At 44.3% G+C, this 18,562-nt stretch overlaps 1 protein-coding gene across 1 annotated transcript in view; it reads left to right on the top strand.

The window, feature by feature from the left end:
• celf6 (CUGBP Elav-like family member 6) overlaps nt 1-18,562 on the top strand; it is a 152,975-nt gene that overhangs the window by 89,521 nt on the left and 44,892 nt on the right. The window lies entirely within an intron of this gene.

Below are 18,562 nucleotides of genomic sequence, written 5' to 3' on the forward strand. Positions count from 1 at the left end.
TTCTAGTTTGCTCTGTTTCTTTGTTAATTCTTTCCAATGTGTCAAGTAGTTATCTTTTTGTTTTGTCATTATTTGGTTGGGTCAAATCTGCACACAGTCTCAATTTGGTGTTTGTCACATTTTGTTGAATTCTTGGATGGTGAGCGGACCCCAGACCTCACAATCATAAAGGGCAATGGGTTCTATAACTGATTCAAGTATTTTTAGCCAGATCCTAATTGGTATGACGAATTTTATGTTCCATTTGATGGTATAGAAGTCCCTTCTTGCCTTGTCTCTCAGCTCGTTCACAGCTTTGTGGATGTTACCTGTGGCGCTGATGTTTAGGCAGAGGTATGTATAGTTTTTTGTTTACTCAAGGGCAGTGGTTCCCAAACCTTTTATAGTCCCGTACCCTTTCAAACATTCAACCTCCAGCTGTGTACCCCCTCTAGCACCAGGGTCAGCGCACTCTCAAATGTTGTTTTTTGCCATCATTGTAAGCCTGCCACACACACTATACGATTAATTTATTAAACATAAGAATGAGTGTGAGTTTTTGTCACAACACGGATCGTGGGAAGTGACAAAGAGCTCTTTTAGGACCAGGGCCCAAAATAATAATTTTGCTCTTTATTTAACCATCTTATATATAAAACCTTATTTGTTCCTCGAAAATTGTGAATAACTCTCCAAAGGTTAATGAGAAGAGTATGCTAGAAAGGATGCACATAACTCTGCAATGTTGGGTTGTATTGGAGAGAGTCTCAGTCTTAAATCATTTCCCACACACAGTCTGTGCCTGTATTTAGTTTTCATGCTAGTGAGGGCCGAGAATCCACTCTCACATAGGTATGTGGTTGCAAAGGGCATCAGTGTCTTTACAGCGCGATTTGCCAAGGCAGGATACTCTGAGCGCAGCCCAATCCAGAAATCTGGCAGTGGCTTCTGATTAAATTCAATTTTCACAGAACTGCTTGTTGTAATTTTGATGAGGCTCTCTTGTTTAGATATCGGTAAGTGGACTGGAGTCAGAGCATGAAAGGGATAACGAATCCAGTTGTTTGTGTCATCCGTTTCAGGAAAGTACCTGTGTAATTGCGCACGCAACTCACTCAGGTGCTTCGCTAAATCACATTTGATATTGTCCGTAAGCTTGAGTTCATTTGCACACAAACAATCATACAATGATGGAAAGACCTGTGTGTTGTCCTTGTTAATGCAGACAGAGAAGAGCTCCAACTTCTTAATCATGGCCTCAATTTTGTCCCGCACACTGAATATAGTTGCGGAGAGTCCCTGTAATCCTAGATTCAGATCATTTAGGCGAGAAAAAACATCACCCAGATAGGCCAGTTGTGTGAGAAACTCGTCATCATGCAAGCGGTCAGACAAGTGAAAATTATGGTCATTAAAGAAAACTTTAAGCTCATCTCTCAATTCAAAACAATGTGTCAATACTTTGCCCCTTGATAACCAGCGCACTTCTGTATGTTATTAAAGCGTTACATGGTCGCTGTCCATATCATTGCATATTGCCGAAAATACACGAGAGTTCAGGAGCCTTGCTTTAACCAAGTTTTTACTGTAGTGTCCAAAACGTTTTTCAAGCTGTCAGGCATTCCCTTGGCAGCAAGAGCCTTTCAGTGGATGCTGCAGTGTACCCAAGGGGCATCGGGAGCAAGTGCTTGCACGCACATTACCACTCCACTATGTCTCCTTGTCATAGCTTTTGCGCCATCAATACAGATACCAGCACATCTTGACCACTAAAGTCCTTTTGCTGTCCAGTACTTTAAAAATATCCTCTCCTGCTGTCCTGGTTTCCAGTGGTTTGCAGAAGAGGATGTCTTCCTTAATTGACCCCCATAAACTTAATGGACATATACCAGGAGCTGTGCCAGGCCCGCCAAGTCTGTTGACTCATCCAGCTGTACGCATAGAATTCACTGGTTTGTATGCGAAGCAGTAATTGTTTCAAAACATCTCCTGCCATGTAACTGATGGCCTTTTCCCCCAGCATTGTCTCAGCCATATCCGCGGCAGCAGGAAGAATTAAGTCCTCCACAGTAGCATGGGGCTTGCCTGTCCTAACCACTCGCTAGTTCACCATATAAGATGCTTCTAGCCCCATCTTATTAATGGTATCTGTTGCTTTTATACATGTCTTAATACTCGAAAGTCGTATTAATTCTCACTCAAAAAACTCCCGTGGCTTATGTTTTCATTGAGTTTTGAGATAGTACTTTTGCACATATTACACGCTGTGGCTGAGGAAAGGCACTACTCCCAATATAAGTGAACCCCAAAACAATGTAGTTCTCATCATATTTGCACCTCTTCGATGGTCCAACGTCCCTGTCTGTTGTTCGGTGCTTTCCCGGGTAAGGGGGGGGGGGGGGGTGTGTGCTTTGGATGTGCTCCTGGGAGAAGAACAACTTGTGTCGTCAACAGGTGCAGGTGTAGTACTGTAGCAGTACTACCATTAGAGCTGGTATGTGTCTCTATGGACGCGGGCCTTACTTTTTTGTACCATTTATCCATTTTCGAGCAAACGGAATGAGCAGCAGCTACATTTGGCTACATAAGGGTCCGTTAGTGGAATTCCCGTGAGAGAGCAACGGTTAATGTGATTGGATCTTACTTATTTGACTAGGCTACTTGTAGTTTACATTTTGTTGTTATTTCGTCAAACACTAGATGGTTTAGTTTGATTTTTGGCAGTGAAACGAGGCTACTCAGGCAAGAAAAAAACCTCACTCAAATGTATATTCCCGTTTGAAAATAGAAATGGACTGTTTGAAAATTTGAATAATAAAAATAAAAATAAACAATGTGAATCACATTTTTATTTGGCGTACCACCGACGGCATTGAGCGTACCCCTGGGAATACCTGGTCTAGGGCAATGGGGTCTAGATGGAATTTGTATTTGTGGTCCTGACGACTGGACCTTTTTTGGAACACCATTATTTTTGTCTTACTGAGATTTACTGTCAGGGCCCAGGTCTGGAAGAATTTGTGCAGAAGATCTAGGTGCTGTTGTAGGCTCTCCTTAGTTGGGGACAGAAGCACCAGATCATCAGCAAATAGTAGACATTTGACTACAGATTCTAGTAGGGTGCGGCCGGGTGCTGCAGACTGTTCTATTGCACTCGCCAATTCGTTGATATATATGCTGAAGAGGGTGGGGCTTAAGCTTAAGCCAATTTGACATTTGCTCAGTACATTGTTTTCACTAAGGAAATGTATGAGTCTGCTGTTAATGATAATGCAGAGGATTTTCCCAAGGTTGCTGTTGACACATATCCCATGGTAGTTATTCGGGTCAAATTTGTCTCCACTTTTGTGGATTGGGGTGATCAGTCCTTGGTTCCAAATATGGGGGAAGATGCCAGAGCTAAGGATGATGTTAAAGAGTTTAAGTGTAGCCAATTGGAATTTGTGGTCTGTATATTTTATAATTTCACTGAGGCTACCATCAACACCACAGGCCTTTTTGGGTTGGAGGGTTGGCATTTTGTCCTGTAGTTCATTCAATGTAATTGGAGAATCCAGTGTGTTCTGGTAGTCTTTAATAGTTGATTCTAAGATTTGTATTTGATCATGTATATGTTTTTGATGTTTGTTCTTTGTTATTGGGTCAAAAAGATTGGAGAGGTGGTTTACCCATACATCTCCATTATGGATAGATAACTCTTCGTGTTGTTGTTAGTTTAGTGTTTTCTAATTTTCCAAGGAGTGGTTAGAGTCTATGGATTCTTCAATTACATTGAGGTGATTTCTGACGTGCTGTTCCTTCTTTTTCCATAGTGTATGTCTGTATTGTTTTGGAGAGTCACCGTAGTGAAGGCGTAGAGTCAGGCTTTCTGGGTCTCTATGTTTTTGGTTGGATAGGTTTCTCAATTTCTTTCTTAGGTTTTTGCATTCTTCATCAAACCATTTGTCATTGTTGTTCATTTTCTTTGGTTTTCTGTTTGACATTTTTGAATTTGATTGGGAAGCTGAGAGGTCAAATATACTGTTTAGATTTTCAACTGCCAAGTTTACACCTTCATTATTACAATGGAACGTTTTTTTCCAGGAAGTCTAAAAGGGATTGAATTTGTTCTTGCCTAATTGTTTTTTGGTAGGTTTCCACACTACTTTCCTTCCATCTATAGTATTTCTTAATATTATTCAGTTACTTTGGCTTTAATGCCTCATGATTGAATGTTGCTCTGTTCAAGTAGACTGCGATTTTTGCTGTGATTTGATAGGGGTGTCAGTGTGCTGACTGTGAACGCTCTGAGAGACTGGGTTGAGGTCAGTGATAAAGTAGTCTACAGTACTACTGCCAAGAGATAAGCTGTAGGTGTACCTACCATAGGAGTCCCCTCGAAGCCTACCATTGACTATGTACATACCCAGCGTGCAACAGAGCTGCAGGAGTTGTGACCCGTTTTTGTTGGTTATGTTGTCGTAGTTCGGTCTAGGGGCGCATACAGTAGCTTGTGAAAGTATTCACCCCCCTTGGAATTTTTCCTATTTTGTTACCTTACAACCTGGAATTAAATTAGATTTTTGGGTGGTTTGCCTACCATTTTGAAGATGCAAAATATTTTTTGATTGTGAAACAGTCAAGAAATAAGACAGAAAAACAGAAAACTATTCACCCCCCAAAGTCAACAATTTGTAGAGCCACCTTTTGCAGCAATTACAGCTGCAAGTCTCATTCTTCAAAGAAAAACTGCTTCAACTCCTTCAAGTTGGATGAGTTCCGCTGATGTACAGCAATCTTTAAGTCATACCACAGATTCTCAATTGGATTGAGGTCTGGGCTTTGACTAGGCCATTCCAAGACACTTAAATGTTTCCCCTTAAACCACTCGAGTGTTGCTTTAATAGTATGCTTAGGGTCATTGTCCTGCTGGAAGGTGAACCTCCGTCCTAGTCTCAAATCTCTAGAAGACTGAAACAGGTTTCCCTCAAGAATTTCCCTGTATTTAGCACCATCCATCATTCCTTCAATTCTGTCCAATTTCCCAGTCCCGGCCAATGAAAAACATCCACAAGCATGATGCTGCCGCCACCATGCCTCACTGTGGGGATGGTGTTCTCAGGGTGATGAGAGGTGTTGGGTTTGCGCCAGACATAGCGTTTTCCTTGATGGCCAAAAAGCTCAATTTTAGTCTCATCTGACCAGAGTACCTCCTTCCATATGTTTGGAGAGTCTCCCACATGCCTTTTGGCGAACACCAAACATGTTTGCTTATTTTTTTCTGGTCACTCTTCTGTAAAGCCTAGCTCTGTGGAGTGTAAGGCTTAAAATGGTCCTATGGACAGATACTCCAATCTCCGCTGTGGAGCTTTGCAGTTCCTTCAGGGTTATCATTGGTCTTTTTATTGCCTCTCTGATTAATGCCCTCCTTGCCTGGTCAATGAGTTTTGGTGGGCGGCCCTCCCTTGGCAGGTTTGTTGTGGTGCCATATTCTTTACATTTTTGAATAATGGATTTAATGGTGCTCCGTGGGTTGTTGCTTTTATAACCCAACCCTGATCTGTACTTCTCCACAACTTTGTCCCTGACCTGTTTGGAGAGCTCCTTGGTCTTCATAGTACTGCTTGCTTGGTGGTGCCCCTTGCTTAGTGGTGTTGCAGACTAGGCAAGAGAATGGTCGTGGACAGGCAAGAGAATGGTCGTGGACAGGCAAGAGAATGGTCGTGGACAGGCAAAATGTCAAATCCAGTTCAGAGTCCAGGAGGTACAGAGTGGCAGACAGGCTCGAGGTCAAGGTAGGCAGAATGGTCAGACAGGCGGGTACAGATTCCAGAACAGGCAAGGGTCAAAACCGGGAGGACTAGATAAAGGAGAATAGCAAAGGGCAGGAGTTCGGGAAAAAAACGCTGGTTGACTTGGAACATACAAGACGAACTGGCACAGAGAGACAGGAAACACAAGGATAAATACACTGGGGGAAACAAGCGACACCTGGAGGGGGTGGAGACAATAACAAGGACAGGTGAAACAGATCAGGGTGTGACACATATGCATGCACCAATTTTCCGTTTTTTATTTTTTATAATTTTTTAAACAAGTAATTTTTTTCATTTCACTTCACCAGTTTGGACTATTTTGTGTATGTTCATTACATGAAATCCAAATAAAAATCATTTTAAATTACAAGTTGTAATACAACAAAATAGGAAAAATGCCAAGGGGGTGAATACTTTTGCAAGGCACTGCATGGGGGAGGGAATGCTGCCACCTCCTGTCCCCCTGTGTGCTGAGGGTGTCAGGTTCTTGTCCGGTTCTGGGATTTAACCCTGGAAATTATTGATTTCCCCCTCTCTCTCCCTTGAGGACCTTATATACATAAACACACACTCCCTATATCAGTGGACCCCTGCACCCCTCTTGTCGCCCCATCAAAATGGTAATATGTTATGCTTAGCTAGTTTGCCTCAAACTTCTAATTTGTATACCGCCTCTGTTGCTTTGTGTACACAGTGAATGGTATGTGATATGCTCTCATTGGTTCATAACCTCATGTGGTCTCTAACAGTTATGATATCAAGATTCCTCCTACACAGCCACATACAGTATACACTCCTATTTAATCCAATAAAGTATTTATTATGGCTTTGATATTCATGCAGCATTAAGCAATGCATTACGGCGTGTATATCTGTAAAACTCAGAGGATTAAAAAGTATTAAATAAATGATGTGGTTTGATAGATGCTAATAACCTTTTTTTTGTCTAGGAGGGTGTTTTATTTGAGAGACGAGAAAAATGATCAAATGATGCTCTCTTTCTGCGAAGCTAATGCTTCAGACGTGTTGTGTATGGTCATAACAACAGGTAGCAGACATAAGCTTGAAATACTATTTTGCGTCTTTGCATTTGTCACCGCCACTGATATGAATAACGCTAATGAATGAATACATTTAGAGCTTGTATGCTATTTTGCAGACAACACCTATTTACTACCAACCAGCATTTGCAAAGAAAAAACATAAAAAAGATGTGGCATTCAGTGTACAAACTAATAAAACGTGATGGAACACTTCTCAGCAGAATTGTAAATTGATGTATTGTGCGTTTAAAATGTTATGTTTTGCCATGTAGTCTCTATATATCACTGGTAATGTTCCCATGAGCAGCTCCTATTTGAGCTTATTTGGCAGATGGATCCAACAGTCCACTCAGATATTGTCCCTGTGACAGAGAACAGTCTAATGACAGCCTCATTGATGATGATGCGTTCTATTCCATTGCGCTGAGATCCAGTCCAATTTCAAAAGCAAATTCAGCTATTTGTCTTCCAAATAATTGTGGCACTTTATCAATCCTCCCAGTCTTTTATTTATCACTTCGATTGATGTGATCATTTTCACAAACTGCCTCTGCTCTAACAGCTCCAACAGCCAGGGTACTATGTCGCAAGGATCTGTGCACAATTCCTGGAAGCTGAAAATGTCCCAGTTCTTCCATGGCCTGCATACTCACCAGACATGTCACCCATTGAGCATGTTTGGGATGCTCTGTACAACAGAGTTTTCCAGTTCCCGACAATATCCAGCAACTTCGCACAGCCATTTAAGAGGAGTGGGACAACATTCCACAAGCCACAATCAACAGCCTGATCAACTCTATGAGAAGAGAAGTAGGTCTAGCTGTGTGTTAGCTGATTTCAGAAGTAGGTCTAGCTGTGTGTTAGCTGATTTCAGTAGTAGGTCTAGCTGTGTGTTAGCTGAGTTCAGTAGTAAGTCTAGCTGTGTGTTAGCTGAGTTCAGTAGTAGGTCTAGCTGTGTGTTAGCTGAGTTCAGTAGTAGGTCTAGGTGTGTGTTAGCTGATTTCAGTAGTAGGTCTAGCTGTGCATTAGCGGATTTCAGTAGTAGGTCTAGCTGTGTGTTAGCTGATTTCAGTAGTAGGTCTAGCTGTGTGTTAGCTGAGTTCAGTAGTAGGTCTAGGTGTGTGTTAGCTGATTTCAGTAGTAGGTGTAGCTGTGTGTTAGCTGAGTTCAGTAGTAGGTCTAGTTGTGTGTTAGCTGAGTTCAGTAGTAGGTCTAGTTGTGTGTTAGCTGATTTCAGTAGTAGGTCTAGCTGTGTGTTAGCTGAGTTCAGTAGTAGGTCTAGCTGTGTGTTAGCTGATTTCAGTAGTAGGTCTAGCTGTGTGTTAGCTGAGTTCAGTAGTAGGTCTAGGTGTGTGTTAGCTGATTTCAGTAGTAGGTGTAGCTGTGTGTTAGCTGAGTTCAGTAGTAGGTCTAGTTGTGTGTTAGCTGAGTTCAGTAGTAGGTCTAGCTGTGTGTTAGCTGATTTCAGTAGTAGGTCTAGCTGTGTTTTAGCTGAGTTCAGTAGTAGGTCTAGTTGTGTGTTAGCTGATTTCAGTAGTAGGTCTAGCTGTGTGTTAGCTGAGTTCAGTAGTAGGTCTAGCTGTGTGTTAGCTGAGTACAGTAGTAGGTCTAGGTGTGTGTTAGCTGATTTCAGTAGTAGGTCTAGGTGTGTATTAGCTGAGTTCAGTAGTAGGTCTATTAGAGTGTGAGCTGAGTTCAGTAGTAAGTCTATTAGAGTGTGAGCTGAGTTCAGTAGTAAGTCTATTAGAGTGTGAGCTGAGTTCAGTAGTAAGTCTATTAGAGGGTGAGCTGAGTTCAGTAGTAAGTCTATTAGAGTGTGAGCTGAGTTCAGTAGTAAGTCTATTAGACTGTGAGCTGAGTTCAGTAGTAAGTCTATTAGAGTGTGAGCTGAGTTCAGTAGTAAGTCTATTAGAGGGTGAGCTGAGTTCAGTAGTAAGTCTATCAGAGTGTGAGCTGAGTTCAGTAGTAAGTCTATTAGAGTGTGAGCTGAGTTCAGTAGTAAGTCTATTAGAGTGTGAGCTGAGTTCAGTAGTAAGTCTATTAGAGGGTGAGCTGAGTTCAGTAGTAAGTCTATTAGAGTGTGAGCTGATTTCAGTAGTATACCTATTAGAGTGTGAGCTGAGTTCAGTAGTAAGTCTATTAGAGGGTGAGCTGAGTTCCGTAGTAAGTCTATTAGAGTGTGAGCTGATTTCAGTAGTATACATATTAGAGTGTGAGCTGAGTTCAGTAGTAAGTCTATTAGAGGGTGAGCTGAGTTCCGTAGTAAGTCTATTAGAGTGTGAGCTGAGTTCAGTAGTATACCTATTAGAGTGTGAGCTGAGTTCAGTAGTAAGTCTATTAGAGTGTGAGCTGAGTTCAGTAGTATACCTATTAGAGTGTGAGCTGAGTTCAGTAGTATACCTATTAGAGTGTGAGCTGAGTTCAGTAGTATACCTATTAGAGTGTGACTACATACTTTAGATCTGGTTCTAGCCATTTAAGTTTACACTGAAAGGGGTTTTCCATCCCAAAAATGTATTTTTTTAAAGTTTAGGGAAAAAAAGAAAATAAATATACTGATCAAAAATATAAATGCAAACTGTGAAGTGTTGGTCCCATGTTTCATGAGCTGAAATAAAAGATACCAGAAATGTTCCATACACACAAAAAGCGTATTTCTCAAATTTTGGGCACACATTTTTTTACATCCCTGTCCGTGAGTAATTCTACTTTGCTAAGATAATCCATCCACCTGATGGGGGGTGGATTATCAAGAACAATTAAAGGCCACTCTAAAATGTGCAGTTTTGTCACACAACGCAGGAATGTAAGCCGCCTCCAATGTTGTTGTAGAGATTTTGGCTGTACGTTCAACCAGCCTCACAACCACAGACCACGTGTAACCGCGCGATCCCATGACCACCACATCTGGCATCTTCACCTGCGGGAATGTCTGAGACCAGAAACTCAGACAGCTGATGAAACTGAGGAGTATTTTGTTCTGCAATAAAAGCTTTTTGTGAGGTTATGATTGGCTGGGCCTGGCTCCCCAGTCGGTAGGCCTGGCTCCCAAGTGGGTGGGCCTATGCCTTCCCAGGCCCACCCATGGCTGCATCCCTTCCCAGTCATGTGAAATTCATAGATTAGGGCCTAATGAATTTTTTTCAATTCACTGATTTCCTGATATGAACTGTAACTCAGTAAAATCTATGAAATTGTTGCATGTTGCGTTTATATTTTTGTTCAGTATATATACAGTACATTATATAAATATACAGTGCATTCGCAAAGTATTCAGACCCCTTGACTTTTTCCACATTTTACTACATTACAGACTTATTCTAAAATGGATTAAAAAAACAAATATTCCTCATCAATCTACACACAATACCCCATAATGACAAAGCAATAACAGATTTGTAGAACATTTTGCACATTTATTTAAAAAAAAACTGAAATATCAAAATTATATAAGTATTCAGACCCTTTACTCAGTACTTTGTTGACGTACCTTTGGCAACGATTACAGCCTCAAGTCTTCTTGGGTATGACGCTACACGCTTGGCACACCTGTATTTGGGGAGTTTCTCCCATTCTTCTCTGCAGGTCCTCTCAAGCTCTGTCAGCTTGGATGGGGAGCGTCGCTGCACAGCTATTTTCAGGTTTCTTCGATCGGGTTCAAGTCCGGGATCTGACTGGGCCACTCAAGGACATTCAGAGACTTGTCCCGAAGCTACTCCTGCATAGTCTTGGCTGTGTGCTTAGGGTTGTTGTCCTGTTGGAAGGTGAACATTCCCCCCCAGTCTGAGGTCCTGAGGGCTCTGGAGCAGGTTTTCATCAAGGATCTCTCTGTACTTTTCTCTGTCTCCTGTCCCTGCCCCTGAAAAACATCCCCACAGCATGATGCTGCCACCACCATGCTTCACTGTAGGGATGGTGCCAGGTTTCCTCCAGACGTGATGCTTGGCATTCAGGCCAAAAAGTTTAATCTTGGTTTCATCAGACCAGAGAATATTGTTTCTAAAAACCTGTTTTCGCTTTGTCTTTATGAGGTATTAGGTGTAGATTGATGAGGAAAAACATTTATTTAATACATTTTTGAATAAGGCTGAAACGTAACAAAATGTGGAAAAAGTTAAGGCGTCTGAATACTTCCCGAATGACCTGTATATATATATACTGAGTGTACCAAACATTAGGAACCCCTAACATAGACTGACCAGGTGAATGCAGGTGAAAGCTATGATCCTTTATTGATGTCACTGGTTAAATCCACTTCAATCAGTGTAGATGAAGGGGAGGAGACATGTTAAAGAAGGATTTCTAAGCCTTGAGACAATTGAGACATGGATTATGTATGCGTGTCAGTCATTCAGAGGGTGAAAACACAAGACAAAAGATGTAAGTTCCTTTGAACGAGGTATGGTAGTAGGTACCAGGCGCACCGGTTTGAGTGTGTCAGTCACTGTAACACTACTGTTTTTTTCATGCTTAACAGTTTCCAGTGTGTATCAAAAATGGTCCACCAACTAAACGACATCCAGCCAATTTGACACAAATGTGGGAAGCATTGGAGTCAACATGGGCCAACATCCCTGACCAATTGAGACTGTTGTGAGGGGAGGGGGGTGCAAGTCAATGTTAGGAAGATGTTCCTAATGTTTAGTATACTCAGTGTAGATACAGTATATATTTGATTTGTATATCTTATATCTACTAGACTGCTGACTGGCTCTGTCTGTTTTCAGAGAACTAGAGCTCCCCCACTGCTGAGCTGCTCCGTCTGTCTGGGACAGCGGGGGCTCTATAGGAAGCAGAGTACACACAGGTGGAACCGACCGTGTGTAGTCTACTCTAGGGCCTGTCCCGGATACCTGGAGCAGTGGGCCGCCTGCAGAGAACGGCCTGCTCTCCGTCTTCCTGGTCCTCCTCTCCCTCTTTCATCTCCCCCTTCCCTTCATATCCCTGGCAGAGAGAGGAATGCTGCCGTACCGAGCGAGCCTCATAAAGCCTCCTGTCACTTTGACTAATTTGTTAGTCTTGTCTCACTGTGTCGAATCTTCACCCCACTCCTCCCTCCGCCCCTCCCTGCATCACCCCCAGCTCCCTCCTCCCTCCTCCCATCCCTGCATCACCCCCAGCTCCCTCCTCCCTCCTCCCCTCCCCGCATCACGCCCAGCTCCCTCTGCCCTCCACCCCTGGATAAAAAAGGGCCATAAATGTAATGTAGTGCTGTGGCCGCTCTATCTGCAGCCAGGGAGAACGGGGGCTTTATGAAGCAGAAGATAAACTGACGGCCAGATTCTTCATCCCAAGCCCTCGCTGTCTGACTCTGTCCCACCTCACAACCGAGACCTGCTGGGCCCAGGGTAAAAATAGAGAAAGGAGAGGAGAGCTATTATAAATGCTACTTTCTCTCTCACTTCGCTCAGAAATTCTGTTCAGCCAGTCCCTCAGAGGACCAGGAAGTGATAGCGGTGTGGAGTGAGTGCCAGTTTCACACCGCGAAAAACGAACGCCAACAACTCTCCTCCGTCCAGGGGGAATCAATTGCTATGTAATTAGGGAGCAGGGGGGACCGAATTTAGAGAGACACAAAAACAAAAACACAAACATGTCCTTCCCCCTACGCTACAGGATCACACCAGGGAATACACTCTGGCTACAACCAAAGTTATTTGCTTGATATAGGAGCTCTGGCTAATAGCTAAAAATAGGTCCCACCTCTCCACTTCCTGTCAAGCTGTCAGCGTCCTTTTCCCTCTTCCTCATGGGAAGGCAGACAGAGTTCTCCTTCATGTGCTGTTCCAGCAGACAGCCAGTGTGTGATTACTAACCCTCAAATCCACACGTCGACAGGCCCGACCTCTCCTGACTCCCCAGCCTCACACAGGGAGAGGGAGCTGGCTGGCTGACTACGGACACGCAGGCCAATTTGAGAGAGGAGAGCTACTACGCGATCGGCTCGTTCCCCTGTGTGTGTTCCCTCTTTTCTCTTCCCAGCTGAACACTCCAACATGTGAGGAGTAGTGGGTAATGGGAGTGATGGGTGGGGTTTGGTGGAAGGAAGCCACAGAATAGATGGGCTGTTTGCAGTGTGTTAGCCTGGTAGCCTTTGCTGTCCACTACAATACCACTGGCAATTTCTCTCTGGCGCTCCCAGTACAGTCATCTTTAATTGAGCTTAATATGCTGTCAATGGCATCAACAGCTTCAGTGAATGTTCTGATGGAGGAGCCAGAATATGACGGTGTTGAACAGAAGAATGCAGTGGTAGTCCAAATCAAACCACAGTTGTATAAGGAAGAGGTATATGAGTCAAAAACCAGGGGCTTTTTGGCCTAAGGGATGAGATGTACTTTTAAAGATTTTAACTCAAACTAAATACTTAATGCAAAAACTACTCGGGCTCTGTGAGATAAGTCATAGCTGTCATATTAAACTCAAAACTAATATTAATAAGATTCAGCTTTTAAAGAGTATTCACTTTAATTAAAAGTATGCTTCTCTGGCCTATAGAGAAAGAGTAAGAAACTGTTGTATCTTGGCCTGGCTTGTGGGCAGTGGTATTTACAGGGAAGTAAATGTTGTCAAAGGCCAATGGCATGGTGTCTCCTCTCTCTCTCTCTCTCTCTCTCTCTCTCTCTCTCTCTCTCTCTCTCTCTCTCTCTCTCTCTCTCTCTCTCTCTCTCTCTCCTGCACCAGTTTCAAACACACGCACACACAGCTCCCTGGTAAATGTAAACAGGTTGTTTCTTCCACATTGGTGGTTTTCCTCCCTCCGTGACTGGAGCAAAATGTTATTTATTATAACGGAATGAGAAATATAGATCAGCTCCTGGAGATAACAGAGATGTAGAAAACGTGCAAATAGGGGAGAGAGAGAGAGTAGAGAAAGACAGAGAGAGAGAACAAGAGAGAGTGAGGTAGAGGAAGAGGTGGGAAAGTGAAAGATAGACAGAGAGAGGAAAAAAGAAAGACAGAGAGGGAAAACAAATAAAATGGAGGTGGCATGTGTGAGCCCAGCCAGGGCTGTGAGCTGAGTTCCCAGGCAAGACAGCGTGAGCTGCCTATTTGTCAGCATTGATCAACCCATTAAGACGCTGTGGTGGGAAGCATATTGGTTTTGGGGGTCAAAGGGCCAGAGAGATAAAGGAAGGGGGGTGTGCTGAACTATTTTCAGCTCCGGCTGCTGCACATCTGCAGGATAAAAAAAAGACTGGTATTCCATCTTCACACTACAGCATATAGGAAGTACATTTTGCGTTCAGCCAGTCCCTGTGTGTGAGGGGAAATATGGCATTTGTCCCAGTAGTATCTATGGATACGTAGCATATGTTTTATCTTGCTTATACAGCCCTTCTATTTCTCTGGGAGTGTCGTGGAAGACATGGCCGCCAGTCAGGCAGATAGATAGCATGTCATGTGTCTTCCTTGGTGTCTGTGTGTGTCTGGGTGTGTGTGTGTGTGTGTGTGTGTGTGTGTGTGTGTGTGTGTGTGTGTGTGTGTGTGTGTGTGTGTGTGTGTGTGTGTGTGTGTGTGTGTGTGTGTGTGTCTGTGTGTGTGTGTGTGTGTGTGTGTGTGTGTGTGTGTGTGTGTGTGTCTGTGTGTGTCTGGGTGTGTGTGTCCAAGCCCAAGAGAACAGCAGGCTGCTGCTGCTTCGTCTTCCGTCCCCCAGCCTCTGATGAATTCATATCATTAACTCTGCCTTGATCGGCCTGCTAATCCTACACTCAGTAATAAGGGATTAAAATGTCACCTAAGCCACCTACTGTTATTGAGCCCAGAGTCGTGTGTGTGTGTGTGTGTGTGTGTGTGTGTGTGTGTGTGTGTGTGTGTGTGTGTGTGTGTGTGTGTGTGTGTGTGTGTGTGTGTGTGTGTGTGTGTGTGTGTGTGTGTGTGTGTGTGTGTGTGTGTGCATGAGAGAGGGAGGGAGAAGAGGGACAGAGTAAAACAGGATTGTAGGAGTGAACAGCGTGGTTGGGCAAGTATGTGTGAGAGAGAGAGCGTATATACTGTAGAATGTTCAGCTGTATGTGCAACTGTATGTGACATACTGTAGAATAAGACAAATGAGTGTTTTCCATGTGAAATTGTGAACAGCTATTGAAAATGTTGCTACTGTTTTGGCTAAGGTGTGGTTGGGGTAGGTTGGTCTGAAGTTAGGGTGTGTCCTCGTTCTGGAAAGTTTCATAAAAGTGGGACATGTTGTGAAAAAAATGTCTCTATAACCTCTCCGGGCAAACCTAGAGAGAGTCACGGAGGAGAAAGACAGAAAGGAATGCCAATTCACTGGATAACAGCCCAGTCCAGAGCAGACCAACAGGCTGCCTGCCTGCTGCCCTCTTCTGCCTGGTTGCCTAGCAACCCCTAGTGTACTCCTCTGTGAGGCCGGCCCACTAATGACTGCTGTTGCCGCAGCAGCTCAGAGGCTACTAATGGTTCCCGTCTTCAGAGCTGTGGAGCCTCATGACCAATCGCTGCAGTTTAGGGCCAGGAGACTGACTGATCACTGGGCAGGGACCCCAGGACCTCAACCCACCTTAACTCTCCCTAACATCACAACTCCATCCTCTAACTCTCCCTAACACCACCACTCCATCCTCTAACTATCCCTAACACCACAACTCCATCCTCTAACTATCCCTAACACCACCACTCCATCATCTAACTATCCCTAACACCACAACTCCATCCTCTAACTCTCCCTAACACCACAACTCCATCTAACTATCCCTAACACCACAACTCCATCATCGAACTCTCTCTAACATCACAACTCCATCCTCTAACTATCCCTAACACCACCACTCCATCCTCTAACTATCCCTAACACCACCACTCCATCCTCTAACTCTCCCTAACACCACCACTCCATCCTCTAACTATCCCTAACACCACCACTCCATCCTCTAACTATCCCTAACACCACAACTCCATCCTCTAACTATCCCTAACACCATCACTCCATCATCTAACTATCCCTAACACCATCACTCCATCCTCTAACTATCCCTAACACCACAACTCCATCCTCTAACTATCCCTAACACCATCACTCCATCCTCTAACTATCCCTAACACCACCACTCCATCATCTAACTCTCCCTAACACCATCACTCCATCCTCTAACTCTCCCTAACACCACCACTCCATCCTCTAACTCTCCCTAACATCACCACTCCATCCTCTAACTCTCCCTAACACCACCACTCCATCATCTAACTCTCCCTAACATCACCACTCCATCCTCTAACTCTCCCTAACACCACCACTCCATCCTCTAACTATCCCTAACACCATCACTCCATCATCTAACTCTCCCTAACATCACCACTCCATCATCTAACTCTCCATAACACCATCACTCCATCATCTAACTCTCCCTAACACCACCACTCCATCCTCTAACTCTCCCTAACACCACCACTCCATCATCGAACTCTCCCTAACACCACCACTCTATCCTCTAACTCTCCCTAACACCATCACTCCATCATCTAACTCTCCCTAACATCACCACTCCATCATCTAACTCTCCCTAACACCATCACTCCATCATCTAACTCTCCCTAACACCACCACTCCATCCTCTAACTCTCCCTAACACCACCACTCCATCCTCTAACTCTCCCTAACATCACCACTCCATCATCTAACTCTCCCTAACACCACCACTCCATCATCGAACTCTCCCTAACACCACCACTCTATCCTCTAACTCTCCCTAACACCACCACTCCATCCTCTAACTCTCCCTAACATCACCACTCCATCATCTAACTCTCCCTAACACCACCACTCCATCATCGAACTCTCCCTAACATCACCACTCCATCCTCTAACTCTCCCTAACACCACCACTCCATCATCTAACTCTCCCTAACACCACCACTCCATCATCGAACTCTCCCTAACACCACCACTCTATCCTCTAACTCTCCCTAACACCACCACTCCATCCTCTAACTATCCCTAACACCACCACTCCATCCTCTAACTCTCCCTAACACCACCACTCCATCCTCTAACTCTCCCTAACACCATCACTCCATCATCTAACTCTCCCTAACACCACCACTCCATCCTCTAACTCTCCCTAACACCACCACTCCATCCTCTAACTCTCCCTAACATCACCACTCCATCATCTAACTCTCCCTAACACCACCACTCCATCATCGAACTCTCCCTAACACCACCACTCCATCCTCTAACTCTCCCTAACACCACCACTCCATCCTCTAACTCTCCCTAACATCACCACTCCATCATCGAACTCTCCCTAACACCACCACTCCATCCTCTAACTCTCCCTAACACCACCACTCCATCCTCTAACTCTCCCTAACATCACCACTCCATCATCTAACTCTCCGTAACACCACAACTCCATCCTCTAACTCTCCCTAACACCACCACTCCATCCTCTAACTATCCCTAACACCACAGCTCCATCCTCTAACTCTCCCTAACACCACTACTCCATCCATCCAAGAGTGTTGGGTTTCTCCACCACCCTCCTCCTTCACTCCAAACAAACCAGCAGAGAAAACGAAAGGCTTCTAGACACAACATCTGGAACTCCCCAAGTCCCCCATCTAACCGCCACACAGCCCCAGTCACTTTATCTTAAACCCTCCAGGCTCTAACCACAATTAGTCATCTGTGCTCCCATTCAGACACAGCCCAGTTCCACCACTCACAGTACAGTATCTCTCAGTTAGTATACCCCTCCAACAGCACTACACTGAATGGTTTATATGGAATATGCATGGGATCCAGTGACAATGCATCTGTTGCTCTTAGGAGTTCGTATTCTCATTGTCATAGTGTAATAGCCAGCTGTGGGATAAGACAACAATAGATCCGTGTTATCTCCAACTCATGGCCTGTAAGTGTTGACATTAGCATGTCTGTATGAAGGTTTGTGTGGGTGTGGGGTGTGCAGCGTTACCTTTTGGTCCAGCGTCACGGTGTATTCTGGTGTATTCTGGTGTATGTACATGTAGAACTAGGAGTGTCACATTAGATGCATACATCCCTCCACGTCGTTTAGTCTCTTGGCTATATTTGACTCATGACGTCTGGGCTCATGTCAACTGCTGTCAAGTGTACCACGGCCCTGAGCCTTCCAGTCATAGTGAACCTGACTGATGGGAGTGGGCAGCCCTGCACTGTGCTGCTCAGTGACACACACACTGGCCCTGTTCTCATGCCCTATGTTGGAGAGACAGGCCCAGTGCCCAGTGTCTACTGCCTACTGCAGGCTCCAGGAGACACAGCCAATACACCACACATGGAAGGCTGCCCTCACTAAGCACAGAGCCTCTCTACACTGACCTTTACCCCCACACTATTCATCCAGGGAAATAGGAAGATATTTGTCATGTTTTATACAGTCAAAGGCTTTGAAACCCTTCATTTTATACATGTCATACTCCTGAGAGAGATGGAACCGTGTTCAGGGGGCAAAGAGAGCCAAGGGAGTTTTTATTCACAGCAGGCGTTTTTAAAAGCCCTTCTAATGTTGGGCTTGGCACTGCTAAGCTTTTTCCTCTCTGGACTGTATCTTCAGAGGTTGTTTATTGATTTGCACTTCTAACCTTTTTACAGTACTTTCTGTGTTTCTTGGACATGTTTTTGTGTGTGGCTTTGAAAAGCCAGTGTGCTGATGTGGGCTTGGCTGACCAGAGCAGAGCAGCAGCATACTGGTCACGACGCTTGGATCTGTTCCTGAGGGGAGGGGTGGCGGTGGTAGTGGT

This window comes from Salvelinus namaycush, chromosome 1, assembly GCF_016432855.1.
Source record: "Salvelinus namaycush isolate Seneca chromosome 1, SaNama_1.0, whole genome shotgun sequence".
Classification (NCBI taxonomy): domain Eukaryota; kingdom Metazoa; phylum Chordata; class Actinopteri; order Salmoniformes; family Salmonidae; genus Salvelinus; species Salvelinus namaycush.